We start from the raw sequence: 14,735 nt of genomic DNA on the forward strand, positions 1-14,735 counted from the left end.
ATTTGAAAATGAAAATAGGTGCAGAGAGTCAGAATTCGGTTCAAAAATCACTCTCAGGAGTCAAATTTCCGTCATTTCAGACATTTTGAAAACTGCAGGGGGGTTTGGGCAAAATATGACCCATCGCCGTTTTCAGCAATTGGCATATTTTTGGTATAGAAAGTCGTAATTTGAAACTGAAAATAGGTGCAAAGAGTCAGAATTCGGCTCAAAAATCACGCTCAGGAATCAAATTTAAGACATTTCAGACATTTTGAAAACTGCAGGGGGGTTTGGGCAAAATATGACCCATCGCCGTTTACAATAATTGGCATACTTTTGGAATAAAAAGTCGTAATTTGAAACTGAAAATAGGTGCAGAGAGTCAGAATTCGGCTCGGAAATCACGCTCAGGAGTCAAACTTTCGACATTTCAGACATTTTGAAAACTGCAAGGGGGTTTGGGCAAAATATGACCCATCGCCGTTTTCAGTAATTGACATATTTTCGGTATAAAACGTCGTAATTTGAAACTGAAAATAGGTGCAGAGAGTCAGAATTCGGCTCAAATATCACGCTCAGGAGTCAAATTTCCGACATTTCAGACATTTTGAAAACTGCAGGGGGGTTTGGGCAAAATATGACCCATCGCCGTTTACAGTAATTGGCATACTTTTGGTATAAAAAGTCGTAATTTGAAACTGAAAATAGGTGCAGAGAGTCAGAATTCGGATAAAAAATCACGCTCAGGATTCAAGTTTCCGACATTTCAGACATTTTAAAAACTGCAGGGGGGTTTGGGCAAAATATGACCCATCGCCGTTTTCAGTAATTGGCATATTTTCGGTATTAAACGTCGTAATTTGAAAATGAAAATAGGTGCAGAGAGTCAGAATTCGGTTAAAAAATCACGCTCAGGAGTCAAATTTCCTTCATTTCAGACATTTTGAAAACTGCAGGGGGGTTTGGGCAAAATATGACCCATCGCCGTTTTCAGCAATTGGCATATTTTTGGTATAGAAATTCGTAATTTGAAACTGAAAATAGGTGCAAAGAGTCAGAATTCGGCTCAAAAATCACGCTCAGGAATCAAATTTAAGACATTTCAGACATTTTAAAAATTGCAGGGGGGCTTGGGCAAAATATGACCCATTGCCGTTTTCAGTAATTGGCATATTTTCAGTATGAAACGTCGTAATTTGAAACTGAAAATAGGTGCAGAGTCAGAATTCAGCTCAAAAATTACGCTCAGGAGTCAAGTTTCCGACATTTCAGATATTTTAAAAACTGCAGGGGGGTTTGGGCAAAATCTTACCCATCGCCGTTTTCAGTAATTGGCATATTTTCGGTATGAAACGTCGTAATTTGAAACTGAAAATAGGTGCAGAGAGTCAGAATTCAGCTCAAAAATCACGCTCAGGAGTCAAATTTCCGACATTTCAGACATTTTGAAAACTGCAGGGGGGTTTGGGCAAAATATGACCCATCGCCGTTTTCAGTAATTGTCATATTTTCGGTATAAAAAGTTGTAATTTGAAACTGAAAATATGTGCAGAGAGTCAGAATTCGGATAAAAAATCAAGCTCAGGAGTCAAATTTCCGACATTTCAGACATTTTAAAAACTGCAGGGGGGTTTGGGCAAAATTATGACCCATCGCCGTTTTCAGTAATTGGCATATTTTCGGTATGAAACGTCGTAATTTGAAAATGAAAATAGGTGCAGAGAGTCAGAATTTGGCTCAATAATCACGCTCAGGAGTCAAATTTTCGACATTTCAGACAATTTAAAAACTGCAGGGGGGTTTGGGCAAAATATGACCCATCGCCGTTTTCAGTAATTGGCATATTTTCGGTATAACAAGTCGTAATTTGAAACTGAAAATAGGTGCAGAGAATCAGAATTCGGATAAAAAATCACGCTCAGGATTCAAATTTCCTATATTTCAGACATTTTGAAAACTGCAGGGGGGATTGGGCAAAATACGACCCATCGCCGTTTACAGTAATTGGCATATTTTCGGTATGAAACGTCGTAATTTGAAACTGAAAATAGGTGCAGAGAGTCAGAATTCGGCTCAAATATGACGCTCAGGAGTCAAATTTCCGACATTTCAGATATTTTGAAAACTGCAGGGGGGTTTGGGCAAAATATGTACCCATCGCCGTTTACAGTAATTGGCATACTTTTGGTATAAAAAGTCGTAATTTGAAACTGAAAATAGGTGCAGAGAGTCAGAATTCGGATAAAAAATCACGCTCAGGATTCAAGTTTCCGACATTTCAGACATTTTAAAAACTGCAGGGGGGTTTGGGCAAAATATGACCCATCGCCGTTTTCAGTAATTGGCATATTTTCGGTATGAAACGTCGTAATTTGAAAATGAAAATAGGTGCAGAGAGTCAGAATTCGGTTCAAAAATCACGCTCAGGAGTCAAATTTCCGTCATTTCAGACATTTTGAAAACTGCAGGGGGGTTTGGGCAAAATATGACCCATCGCCGTTTTCAGCAATTGGCATATTTTTGGTATAGAAAGTCGTAATTTGAAACTGAAAATAGGTGCAAAGAGTCAGAATTCGGCTCAAAAATCACGCTCAGGAATCAAATTTAAGACATTTCAGACATTTTAAAAACTGCAGGGGGGTTTGGGCAAAATATGACCCATTGCCGTTTTCAGTAATTGGCATATTTTCAGTATGAAACGTCGTAATTTGAAACTGAAAATAGGTGCAGAGTCAGAATTCAGCTCAAAAATCACGCTCAGGAGTCAAGTTTCCGACATTTCAGACATTTTAAAAACTGCAGGGGGGTTTTGGCAAAATATTTCCCATCGCCGTTTTCAGTAATTGGCATATTTTCGGTATGAAACATCGTAATTTAAAACTGAAAATAGGTGGAAAGAGTCAGAATTCGGCTCAAAAATCACGCTCAGGAGTCAAGTTTAAGACATTTCGGACATTTTAAAAACTGCAGGGGGGTTTGGGCAAAATATGACCCATTGCCGTTTTCAGTAGTTGGCATATTTTCGGTATAAAAAGTCGTAATTTGAAACTGAAAATAGGTGCAGAGAGTCAGAATTCGGATAAAAAATCACGCTTAGGAGTCAAACTAACGACATTTCAGACATTTTGAAAACTGCAAGGGGGTTTGGGCAAAATATGACCCATCGCCGTTTTCAGTAATTGGCATATTTTCGGATAAAAAGTCGTAATTTGAAAATGAAAATAGGTGCAGAGAGTCAGAATTCGGATAAAAAATCACGCTTAGGAGTCAAACTAACGACATTTCAGACATTTTGAAAACTGCAGGGGGGTTTGGGCAAAATATGACCCATCGCCGTTTACAGTAATTGGCATACTTTTGGAATAAAAAGTCGTAATTTGAAACTGAAAATAGGTGCAGAGAGTCAGAATTCGGCTCAGAAATCACGCTCAGGAGTCAAACTTTCGACATTTCAGACATTTTGAAAACTGCAAGGGGGTTTGGGCAAAATATGACCCATCGCCGTTATCAGTAATTGACATATTTTCGGTATGAAACGTCGTAATTTGAAACTGAAAATAGGTGCAGAGAGTCAGAATTCGGCTCAAATATCACGCTCAGGAGTCAAATTTCCGACATTTCAGACATTTTGAAAACTGCAGGGGGGTTTGGGCAAAATATGACCCATCGCCGTTTACAGTAATTGGCATACTTTTGGTATAAAAAGTCGTAATTTGAAACTGAAAATAGGTGCAGAGAGTCAGAATTCGGATAAAAAATCACGCTCAGGGTTCAAGTTTCCGACATTTCAGACATTTTAAAAACTGCAGGGGGGTTTGGGCAAAACATGACCCATCGCCGTTTTCAGTAATTGGCATATTTTCGGTATGAAACGTCGTAATTTGAAAATGAAAATAGGTGCAGAGAGTCAGAATTCGGTTCAAAAATCACGCTCAGGAGTCAAATTTCCGTCATTTCAGACATTTTGAAAACTGCAGGGGGGTTTGGGCAAAATATGACCCATCGCCGTTTTCAGTAATTGGCATATTTTCGGTATAAAAATTCGTAATTTGAAACTGAAAGTAGGTGCAGAGAGTCAGAATTCGGATAAAAAATCAAGCTCAGAAGTCAAATTTCCGACATTTCAGACATTTTAAAAACTGCAGGGGGGTTTGGGCAAAATATGACCCATCGCCGTTTTCAGTAATTGGCATATTTTCGGTATTAAACGTCGTAATTTGAAAATGAAAATAGGTGCAGAGAGTCAGAATTCGGTTCAAAAATCACTCTCAGGAGTCAAATTTCCGTCATTTCAGACATTTTGAAAACTGCAGGGGGGTTTGGGCAAAATATGACCCATCGCCGTTTTCAGCAATTGGCATATTTTTGGTATAGAAAGTCGTAATTTGAAACTGAAAATAGGTGCAAAGAGTCAGAATTCGGCTCAAAAATCACGCTCAGGAATCAAATTTAAGACATTTCAGACATTTTGAAAACTGCAGGGGGGTTTGGGCAAAATATGACCCATCGCCGTTTACAATAATTGGCATACTTTTGGAATAAAAAGTCGTAATTTGAAACTGAAAATAGGTGCAGAGAGTCAGAATTCGGCTCAGAAATCACGCTCAGGAGTCAAACTTTCGACATTTCAGACATTTTGAAAACTGCAAGGGGGTTTGGGCAAAATATGACCCATCGCCGTTTTCAGTAATTGACATATTTTCGGTATAAAACGTCGTAATTTGAAACTGAAAATAGGTGCAGAGAGTCAGAATTCGGATAAAAAATCACACTCAGGATTCAAGTTTCCGACATTTCAGACATTTTAAAAACTGCAGGGGGGTTTGGGCAAAATATGACCCATCGCCGTTTTCAGTAATTGGCATATTTTCGGTATTAAACGTCGTAATTTGAAAATGAAAATAGGTGCAGAGAGTCAGAATTCGGTTCAAAAATCACGCTCAGGAGTCAAATTTCCTTCATTTCAGACATTTTGAAAACTGCAGGGGGGTTTGGGCAAAATATGACCCATCGCCGTTTTCAGCAATTGGCATATTTTTGGTATAGAAATTCGTAATTTGAAACTGAAAATAGGTGCAAAGAGTCAGAATTCGGCTCAAAAATCACGCTCAGGAATCAAATTTAAGACATTTCAGACATTTTAAAAATTGCAGGGGGGCTTGGGCAAAATATGACCCATTGCCGTTTTCAGTAATTGGCATATTTTCAGTATGAAACGTCGTAATTTGAAACTGAAAATAGGTGCAGAGTCAGAATTCAGCTCAAAAATTACGCTCAGGAGTCAAGTTTCCGACATTTCAGATATTTTAAAAACTGCAGGGGGGTTTGGGCAAAATCTTACCCATCGCCGTTTTCAGTAATTGGCATATTTTCGGTATGAAACGTCGTAATTTGAAACTGAAAATAGGTGCAGAGAGTCAGAATTCAGCTCAAAAATCACGCTCAGGAGTCAAATTTCCGACATTTCAGACATTTTGAAAACTGCAGGGGGGTTTGGGCAAAATATGACCCATCGCCGTTTTCAGTAATTGTCATATTTTCGGTATAAAAAGTTGTAATTTGAAACTGAAAATATGTGCAGAGAGTCAGAATTCGGATAAAAAATCAAGCTCAGGAGTCAAATTTCCGACATTTCAGACATTTTAAAAACTGCAGGGGGGTTTGGGCAAAATTATGACCCATCGCCGTTTTCAGTAATTGGCATATTTTCGGTATGAAACGTCGTAATTAGAAAATGAAAATAGGTGCAGAGAGTCAGAATTTGGCTCAATAATCACGCTCAGGAGTCAAATTTTCGACATTTCAGACAATTTAAAAACTGCAGGGGGGTTTGGGCAAAATATGACCCATCGCCGTTTTCAGTAATTGGCATATTTTCGGTATAACAAGTCGTAATTTGAAACTGAAAATAGGTGCAGAGAATCAGAATTCGGATAAAAAATCACGCTCAGGATTCAAATTTCCTATATTTCAGACATTTTGAAAACTGCAGGGGGGATTGGGCAAAATACGACCCATCGCCGTTTACAGTAATTGGCATATTTTCGGTATGAAACGTCGTAATTTGAAACTGAAAATAGGTGCAGAGAGTCAGAATTCGGCTCAAATATGACGCTCAGGAGTCAAATTTCCGACATTTCAGATATTTTGAAAACTGCAGGGGGGTTTGGGCAAAATATGTACCCATCGCCGTTTACAGTAATTGGCATACTTTTGGTATAAAAAGTCGTAATTTGAAACTGAAAATAGGTGCAGAGAGTCAGAATTCGGATAAAAAATCACGCTCAGGATTCAAGTTTCCGACATTTCAGACATTTTAAAAACTGCAGGGGGGTTTGGGCAAAATATGACCCATCGCCGTTTTCAGTAATTGGCATATTTTCGGTATGAAACGTCGTAATTTGAAAATGAAAATAGGTGCAGAGAGTCAGAATTCGGTTCAAAAATCACGCTCAGGAGTCAAATTTCCGTCATTTCAGACATTTTGAAAACTGCAGGGGGGTTTGGGCAAAATATGACCCATCGCCGTTTTCAGCAATTGGCATATTTTTGGTATAGAAAGTCGTAATTTGAAACTGAAAATAGGTGCAAAGAGTCAGAATTCGGCTCAAAAATCACGCTCAGGAATCAAATTTAAGACATTTCAGACATTTTAAAAACTGCAGGGGGGTTTGGGCAAAATATGACCCATTGCCGTTTTCAGTAATTGGCATATTTTCAGTATGAAACGTCGTAATTTGAAACTGAAAATAGGTGCAGAGTCAGAATTCAGCTCAAAAATCACGCTCAGGAGTCAAGTTTCCGACATTTCAGACATTTTAAAAACTGCAGGGGGGTTTTGGCAAAATATTTCCCATCGCCGTTTTCAGTAATTGGCATATTTTCGGTATGAAACATCGTAATTTAAAACTGAAAATAGGTGGAAAGAGTCAGAATTCGGCTCAAAAATCACGCTCAGGAGTCAAGTTTAAGACATTTCGGACATTTTAAAAACTGCAGGGGGGTTTGGGCAAAATATGACCCATTGCCGTTTTCAGTAGTTGGCATATTTTCGGTATAAAAAGTCGTAATTTGAAACTGAAAATAGGTGCAGAGAGTCAGAATTCGGATAAAAAATCACGCTTAGGAGTCAAACTAACGACATTTCAGACATTTTGAAAACTGCAAGGGGGTTTGGGCAAAATATGACCCATCGCCGTTTTCAGTAATTGGCATATTTTCGGATAAAAAGTCGTAATTTGAAAATGAAAATAGGTGCAGAGAGTCAGAATTCGGATAAAAAATCACGCTCAGGAGTCAAATTTCCGACATTTCAGACATTTTGAAAACTGCAGGGGGGTTTGGGCAAAATATGACCCATCGCTGTTTACAGTAATTGGCATATTTTCGGTATAAAAAGTCGTAATTTGAAACTGAAAATAGGTGCAGAGAGTCAGAATTCGGATAAAAAATCACGCTCAGGATTCAAGTTTCCGACATTTCAGATATTTTAAAAACTGCAGGGGGGTTTGGGCAAAATATGACCCATCGCCGTTTTCAGTAATTGGCATATTTTCGGTTTGAAACGTCGTAATTTGAAAATGAAAATAGGTGCAGAGAGTCAGAATTCGGTTCAAAAATCACGCTCAGGAGTCAAATTTCCGTCATTTCAGACATTTTGAAAACTGCAGGGGGGTTTGGGCAAAATATGACCCATCGCCGTTTTCAGTAATTGGCATATTTTCGGTATAAAAAGTCGTAATTTGAAACTGAAAATAGGTGCAGAGAATCAGAATTCGGATAAAAAATCACGCTCAGGATTCAAATTTCCTATATTTCAGACATTTTGAAAACTGCAGGGGGGATTGGGCAAAATATGACCCATCGCCGTTTACAGTAATTGGCATATTTTCGGTATTAAACGTCGTAATTTGAATCTGAAAATAGGTGCAGAGAGTCAGAATTCGGCTCAGAAATCACGCTCAGGAGTCAAATTTCCGACATTTCAGACATTTTAAAAACTGCAGGGGGGTTTGGCCAAAATATGACCCATCGCCGTTTTCAGTAATTGGCATATTTTCGGTATAAAACGTCGTAATTTGAAAATGAAAATAGGTGCAGAGAGTCAGAATTCGGCTCAAAAATCACGCTCAGGAGTCAATTTTCCGACATTTCAGACATTTTGAAAACTGCAGGGGGGTTTGGGCAAAATATGACCCATCGCTGTTTTCAGTAATTGGCTTATTTTCGGTATAGAAAGTCGTAATTTGAAACTGAAAATAGGTGGAAAGAGTCAGAATTCGGCTCAAAAACCACGCTCAGGAGTGAAATTTAAGACATTTCGGACATTTTAAAAACTGCAGGGGGGTTTGGGCAAAATATGACCCATTGCCGTTTTCAGTTATTGGCATTTTTTCGGTATAAAAAGTCGTAATTTGAAACTGAAAATAGGTGCAAAGAGTCAGAATTCGGCTCAAAAATCACGCCCAGGAGTCAAATTTCCGACATTTCAGACATTTTGAAAACTGCAAGGGGGTTTGGGCAAAATATGACCCATCGCCGTTTTCAGTAATTGGCATATTTTCGGTATTAAACGTCGTAATTTGAAACTGAAAATACGTGCAGAGAGTCAGAATTCGGCTCAGAAATCACGCTCAGGAGTCAAATTTCCGACATTTCAGACATTTTAAAAACTGCAGGGGGGTTTGGGCAAAATATGACCCATCGCCGTTTTCAGTAATTGGCAAATTTTCGGTATAAAACGTCGTAATTTGAAAATGAAAATAGGTGCAGAGAGTCAGAATTCGGCTCAAAAATCACGCTCAGGAGTCAATTTTCCGACATTTCAGACATTTTGAAAACTGCAGGGGGGTTTGGGCAAAATATGACCCATCGCTGTTTTCAGTAATTGGCATATTTTCGGTATAGAAAGTCGTAATTTGAAACTGAAAATAGGTGGAAAGAGTCAGAATTCGGCTCAAAAATCACGCTCAGGAGTCAAGTTTAAGACATTTCGGACATTTTAAAAACTGCAGGGGGGTTTGGGCAAAATATGACCCATTGCCGTTTTCAGTAGTTGGCATATTTTCGGTATAAAAAGTCGTAATTTGAAACTGAAAATAGGTGCAGAGAGTCAGAATTCGGCTCAAAAATCACGCTCAAGAGTCAAATTTCCGACATTTCAGACATTTTGAAAACTGCAGGGGGGTTTGGGCAAAATATGACCCATCGCCGTTTTCAGTAATTGGCATATTTTCGGTATAAAAAGTTGTAATTTGAAACTGAAAATAGGTGCAGAGAGTCAGAATTCGGCTCAAAAATCACGCTCAGGAGTCAAACTTCCGACATTTCAGACATTTTGAAAACTGCAAGGGGGTTTGGGCAAAATATGACCCATCGCCGTTTTCAGTAATTGACATATTTTCGGTATGAAACGTCGTAATTTGAAAATGAAAATAGGTGCAGAGAGTCAGAATTCGGTTCAAAAATCACGCTCAGGAGTCAAATTTCCGTCATTTCAGACATTTTGAAAACTGCAGGGGGGTTTGGGCAAAATATGACCCATCGCCGTTTTCAGCAATTGGCATATTTTTGGTATAGAAAGTCGTAATTTGAAACTGAAAATCGGTGCAAAGAGTCAGAATTCGGCTCAAAAATCACGCTCAGGAATCAAATTTAAGACATTTCAGACATTTTAAAAACTGCAGGGGGGTTTGGGCAAAATATGACCCATTGCCGTTTTCAGTAATTGGCATATTTTCAGTATGAAACGTCGTAATTTGAAACTGAAAATAGGTGCAGAGTCAGAATTCAGCTCAAAAATCACGCTCAGGAGTCAAGTTTCCGACATTTCAGACATTTTAAAAACTGCAGGGGGGTTTGGGCAAAATATAACCCATCGCCGTTTTCAGTAATTGGCATATTTTCGGTATGAAACATCGTAATTTAAAACTGAAAATAGGTGGAAAGAGTCAGAATTCGGCTCAAAAATCACGCTCAGGAGTCAAGTTTAAGACATTTCGGACATTTTAAAAACTGCAGGGGGGTTTGGGCAAAATATGACCCATTGCCGTTTTCAGTAGTTGGCATATTTTCGGTATAAAAAGTCGTAATTTGAAACTGAAAATAGGTGCAGAGAGTCAGAATTCGGATAAAAAATCACGCTTAGGAGTCAAACTAACGACATTTCAGACATTTTGAAAACTGCAAGGGGGTTTGGGCAAAATATGACCCATCGCCGTTTTCAGTAATTGACATATTTTCGGTATGAAACCGTAATTTGAAACTGAAAATAGTTGCAGAGAGTCAGAATTCGGCTCAAATATCACGCTCAGGAGTCAAATTTCCGACATTTAAGACATTTTGAAAACTGCAGGGGGGATTGGGCAAAATATGACCCATCGCCGTTTTCAGTAATTGGCATATTTTCGGATAAAAAGTCGTAATTTGAAAATGAAAATAGGTGCAGAGAGTCAGAATTCGGATAAAAAATCACGCTCAGGAGTCAAATTTCCGACATTTCAGACATTTTGAAAACTGCAGGGGGGTTTGGGCAAAATATGACCCATCGCTGTTTACAGTAATTGGCATATTTTCGGTATAAAAAGTCGTAATTTGAAACTGAAAATAGGTGCAGAGAGTCAGAATTCGGCTCAAATATCACGCTCAGGAGTCAAATTTCCGACATTTAAGACATTTTGAAAACTGCAGGGGGGTTTGGGCAAAATATGACCCATCGCCGTTTTCAGTAATTGGCATATTTTCGGATAAAAAGTCGTAATTTGAAAATGAAAATAGGTGCAGAGAGTGAGAATTCGGATAAAAAATCACGCTCAGGAGTCAAATTTCCGACATTTCAGACATTTTGAAAACTGCAGGGGGGTTTGGGCAAAATATGACCCATCGCTGTTTACAGTAATTGGCATATTTTCGGTATAAAAAGTCGTAATTTGAAACTGAAAATAGGTGCAGAGAGTCAGAATTCGGATAAAAAATCACGCTCAGGATTCAAGTTTCCGACATTTCAGATATTTTAAAAACTGCAGGGGGGTTTGGGCAAAATATGACCCATCGCCGTTTTCAGTAATTGGCATATTTTCGGTTTGAAACGTCGTAATTTGAAAATGAAAATAGGTGCAGAGAGTCAGAATTCGGTTCAAAAATCACGCTCAGGAGTCAAATTTCCGTCATTTCAGACATTTTGAAAACTGCAGGGGGGTTTGGGCAAAATATGACCCATCGCCGTTTTCAGTAATTGGCATATTTTCGGTATAAAAAGTCGTAATTTGAAACTGAAAATAGGTGCAGAGAATCAGAATTCGGATAAAAAATCACGCTCAGGATTCAAATTTCCTATATTTCAGACATTTTGAAAACTGCAGGGGGGATTGGGCAAAATATGACCCATCGCCGTTTACAGTAATTGGCATATTTTCGGTATTAAACGTCGTAATTTGAAACTGAAAATAGGTGCAGAGAGTCAGAATTCGGCTCAGAAATCACGCTCAGGAGTCAAATTTCCGACATTTCAGACATTTTAAAAACTGCAGGGGGGTTTGGGCAAAATATGACCCATCGCCGTTTTCAGTAATTGGCATATTTTCGGTATAAAACGTCGTAATTTGAAAATGAAAATAGGTGCAGAGAGTCAGAATTCGGCTCAAAAATCACGCTCAGGAGTCAATTTTCCGACATTTCAGACATTTTGAAAACTGCAGGGGGGTTTGGGCAAAATATGACCCATCGCTGTTTTCAGTAATTGGCTTATTTTCGGTATAGAAAGTCGTAATTTGAAACTGAAAATAGGTGGAAAGAGTCAGAATTCGGCTCAAAAACCACGCTCAGGAGTGAAATTTAAGACATTTCGGACATTTTAAAAACTGCAGGGGGGTTTGGGCAAAATATGACCCATTGCCGTTTTCAGTAATTGGCATTTTTTCGGTATAAAAAGTCGTAATTTGAAACTGAAAATAGGTGCAAAGAGTCAGAATTCGGCTCAAAAATCACGCCCAGGAGTCAAATTTCCGACATTTCAGACATTTTGAAAACTGCAAGGGGGTTTGGGCAAAATATGACCCATCGCCGTTTTCAGTAATTGGCATATTTTCGGTATTAAACGTCGTAATTTGAAACTGAAAATACGTGCAGAGAGTCAGAATTCGGCTCAGAAATCACGCTCAGGAGTCAAATTTCCGACATTTCAGACATTTTAAAAACTGCAGGGGGGTTTGGGCAAAATATGACCCATCGCCGTTTTCAGTAATTGGCAAATTTTCGGTATAAAACGTCGTAATTTGAAAATGAAAATAGGTGCAGAGAGTCAGAATTCGGCTCAAAAATCACGCTCAGGAGTCAATTTTCCGACATTTCAGACATTTTGAAAACTGCAGGGGGGTTTGGGCAAAATATGACCCATCGCTGTTTTCAGTAATTGGCATATTTTCGGTATAGAAAGTCGTAATTTGAAACTGAAAATAGGTGGAAAGAGTCAGAATTCGGCTCAAAAATCACGCTCAGGAGTCAAGTTTAAGACATTTCGGACATTTTAAAAACTGCAGGGGGGTTTGGGCAAAATATGACCCATTGCCGTTTTCAGTAGTTGGCATATTTTCGGTATAAAAAGTCGTAATTTGAAACTGAAAATAGGTGCAGAGAGTCAGAATTCGGCTCAAAAATCACGCTCAAGAGTCAAATTTCCGACATTTCAGACATTTTGAAAACTGCAGGGGGGTTTGGGCAAAATATGACCCATCGCCGTTTTCAGTAATTGGCATATTTTCGGTATAAAAAGTTGTAATTTGAAACTGAAAATAGGTGCAGAGAGTCAGAATTCGGCTCAAAAATCACGCTCAGGAGTCAAACTTCCGACATTTCAGACATTTTGAAAACTGCAAGGGGGTTTGGGCAAAATATGACCCATCGCCGTTTTCAGTAATTGGCATATTTTCGGTATGAAACTTCGTAATTTGAAAATGAAAATAGGTGCAGAGAGTCAGAATTTGGCTCAATAATCACGCTCAGGAGTCAAATTTTCGACATTTCAGACATTTTAAAAACTGCAGGGGGGTTTGGGCAAAATATGACCCATCGCCGTTTTCAGTAATTGGCATATTTTCGGTATAACAAGTCGTAATTTGAAACTGAAAATAGGTGCAGAGAATCAGAATTCGGATAAAAAATCACGCTCAGGATTCAAATTTCCTATATTTCAGACATTTTGAAAACTGCAGGGGGGATTGGGCAAAATATGACCCATCGCCGTTTACAGTAATTGGCATATTTTCGGTATTAAACGTCGTAATTTGAAACTGAAAATAGGTGCAGAGTCATAATTCAGCTCAAAAATCACGCTCAGGAGTCAAGTTTCCGACATTTCAGACATTTTGAAAACTGCAGGGGGGTTTGGGCAAAATATGACCCATCGCCGTTTTCAGTAGTTGGCATATTTTCGGTATAAAAAGTCGTAATTTGAAACTGAAAATAGGTGCAGAGAGTCAGAATTCGGATAAAAAATCACGCTTAGGAGTCAAACTAACGACATTTCAGACATTTTGAAAACTGCAAGGGGGTTTGGGCAAAATATGACCCATCGCCGTTTTCAGTAATTGACATATTTTCGGTATGAAACCGTAATTTGAAACTGAAAATAGGTGCAGAGAGTCAGAATTCGGCTCAAATATCACGCTCAGGAGTCAAATTTCCGACATTTAAGACATTTTGAAAACTGCAGGGGGGTTTGGGCAAAATATGACCCATCGCCGTTTTCAGTAATTGGCATATTTTCGGATAAAAAGTCGTAATTTGAAAATGAAAATAGGTGCAGAGAGTCAGAATTCGGATAAAAAATCACGCTCAGGAGTCAAATTTCCGACATTTCAGACATTTTGAAAACTGCAGGGGGGTTTGGGCAAAATATGACCCATCGCCGTTTACAGTAATTGGCATATTTTCGGTATAAAAAGTCGTAATTTGAAACTGAAAATAGGTGCAGAGAGTCAGAATTCGGATAAAAAATCACGCTCAGGATTCAAGTTTCCGACATTTCAGATATTTTAAAAACTGCAGGGGGGTTTGGGCAAAATATGACCCATCGCCGTTTTCAGTAATTGGCATATTTTCGGTTTGAAACGTCGTAATTTGAAAATGAAAATAGGTGCAGAGAGTCAGAATTCGGTTCAAAAATCACGCTCAGGAGTCAAATTTCCGTCATTTCAGACATTTTGAAAACTGCAGGGGGTTTGGGCAAAATATGACCCATCGCCGTTTTCATTAATTGGCATATTTTCGGTATAAAAATTCGTAATTTGAAACTGAAAATAGGAGCAGAGAGTCAGAATTCGGCTGAAATATCACGCTCAGATGTCAAATTTTCGACATTTCAGACATTTTAAAAACTGCAGGGGGGTTTGTGCAAAATATGACCCATCGCCGTTTTCAGTAATTGGCATATTTTCGGTATAAAAAGTCGTAATTTGAAACTGAAAATAGGTGCAGAGAATCAGAATTCGGATAAAAAATCACGCTCAGGATTCAAATTTCCTATATTTCAGACATTTTGAAAACTGCAGGGGGGATTGGGCAAAATATGACCCATCGCCGTTTACAGTAATTGGCATATTTTCGGTATTAAACGTCGTAATTTGAAACTAAAAATAGGTGCAGAGAGTCAGAATTCGGCTCAGAAATCACGCTCAGGAGTCAAATTTCCGACATTTCAGACATTTTAAAAACTGCAGGGGGGTTTGGGCAAAATATGACCCATCGCCGTTTTCAGT

Source organism: Procambarus clarkii, chromosome 59 (genome assembly GCF_040958095.1).
Source record: "Procambarus clarkii isolate CNS0578487 chromosome 59, FALCON_Pclarkii_2.0, whole genome shotgun sequence".
Taxonomy (NCBI): domain Eukaryota; kingdom Metazoa; phylum Arthropoda; class Malacostraca; order Decapoda; family Cambaridae; genus Procambarus; species Procambarus clarkii.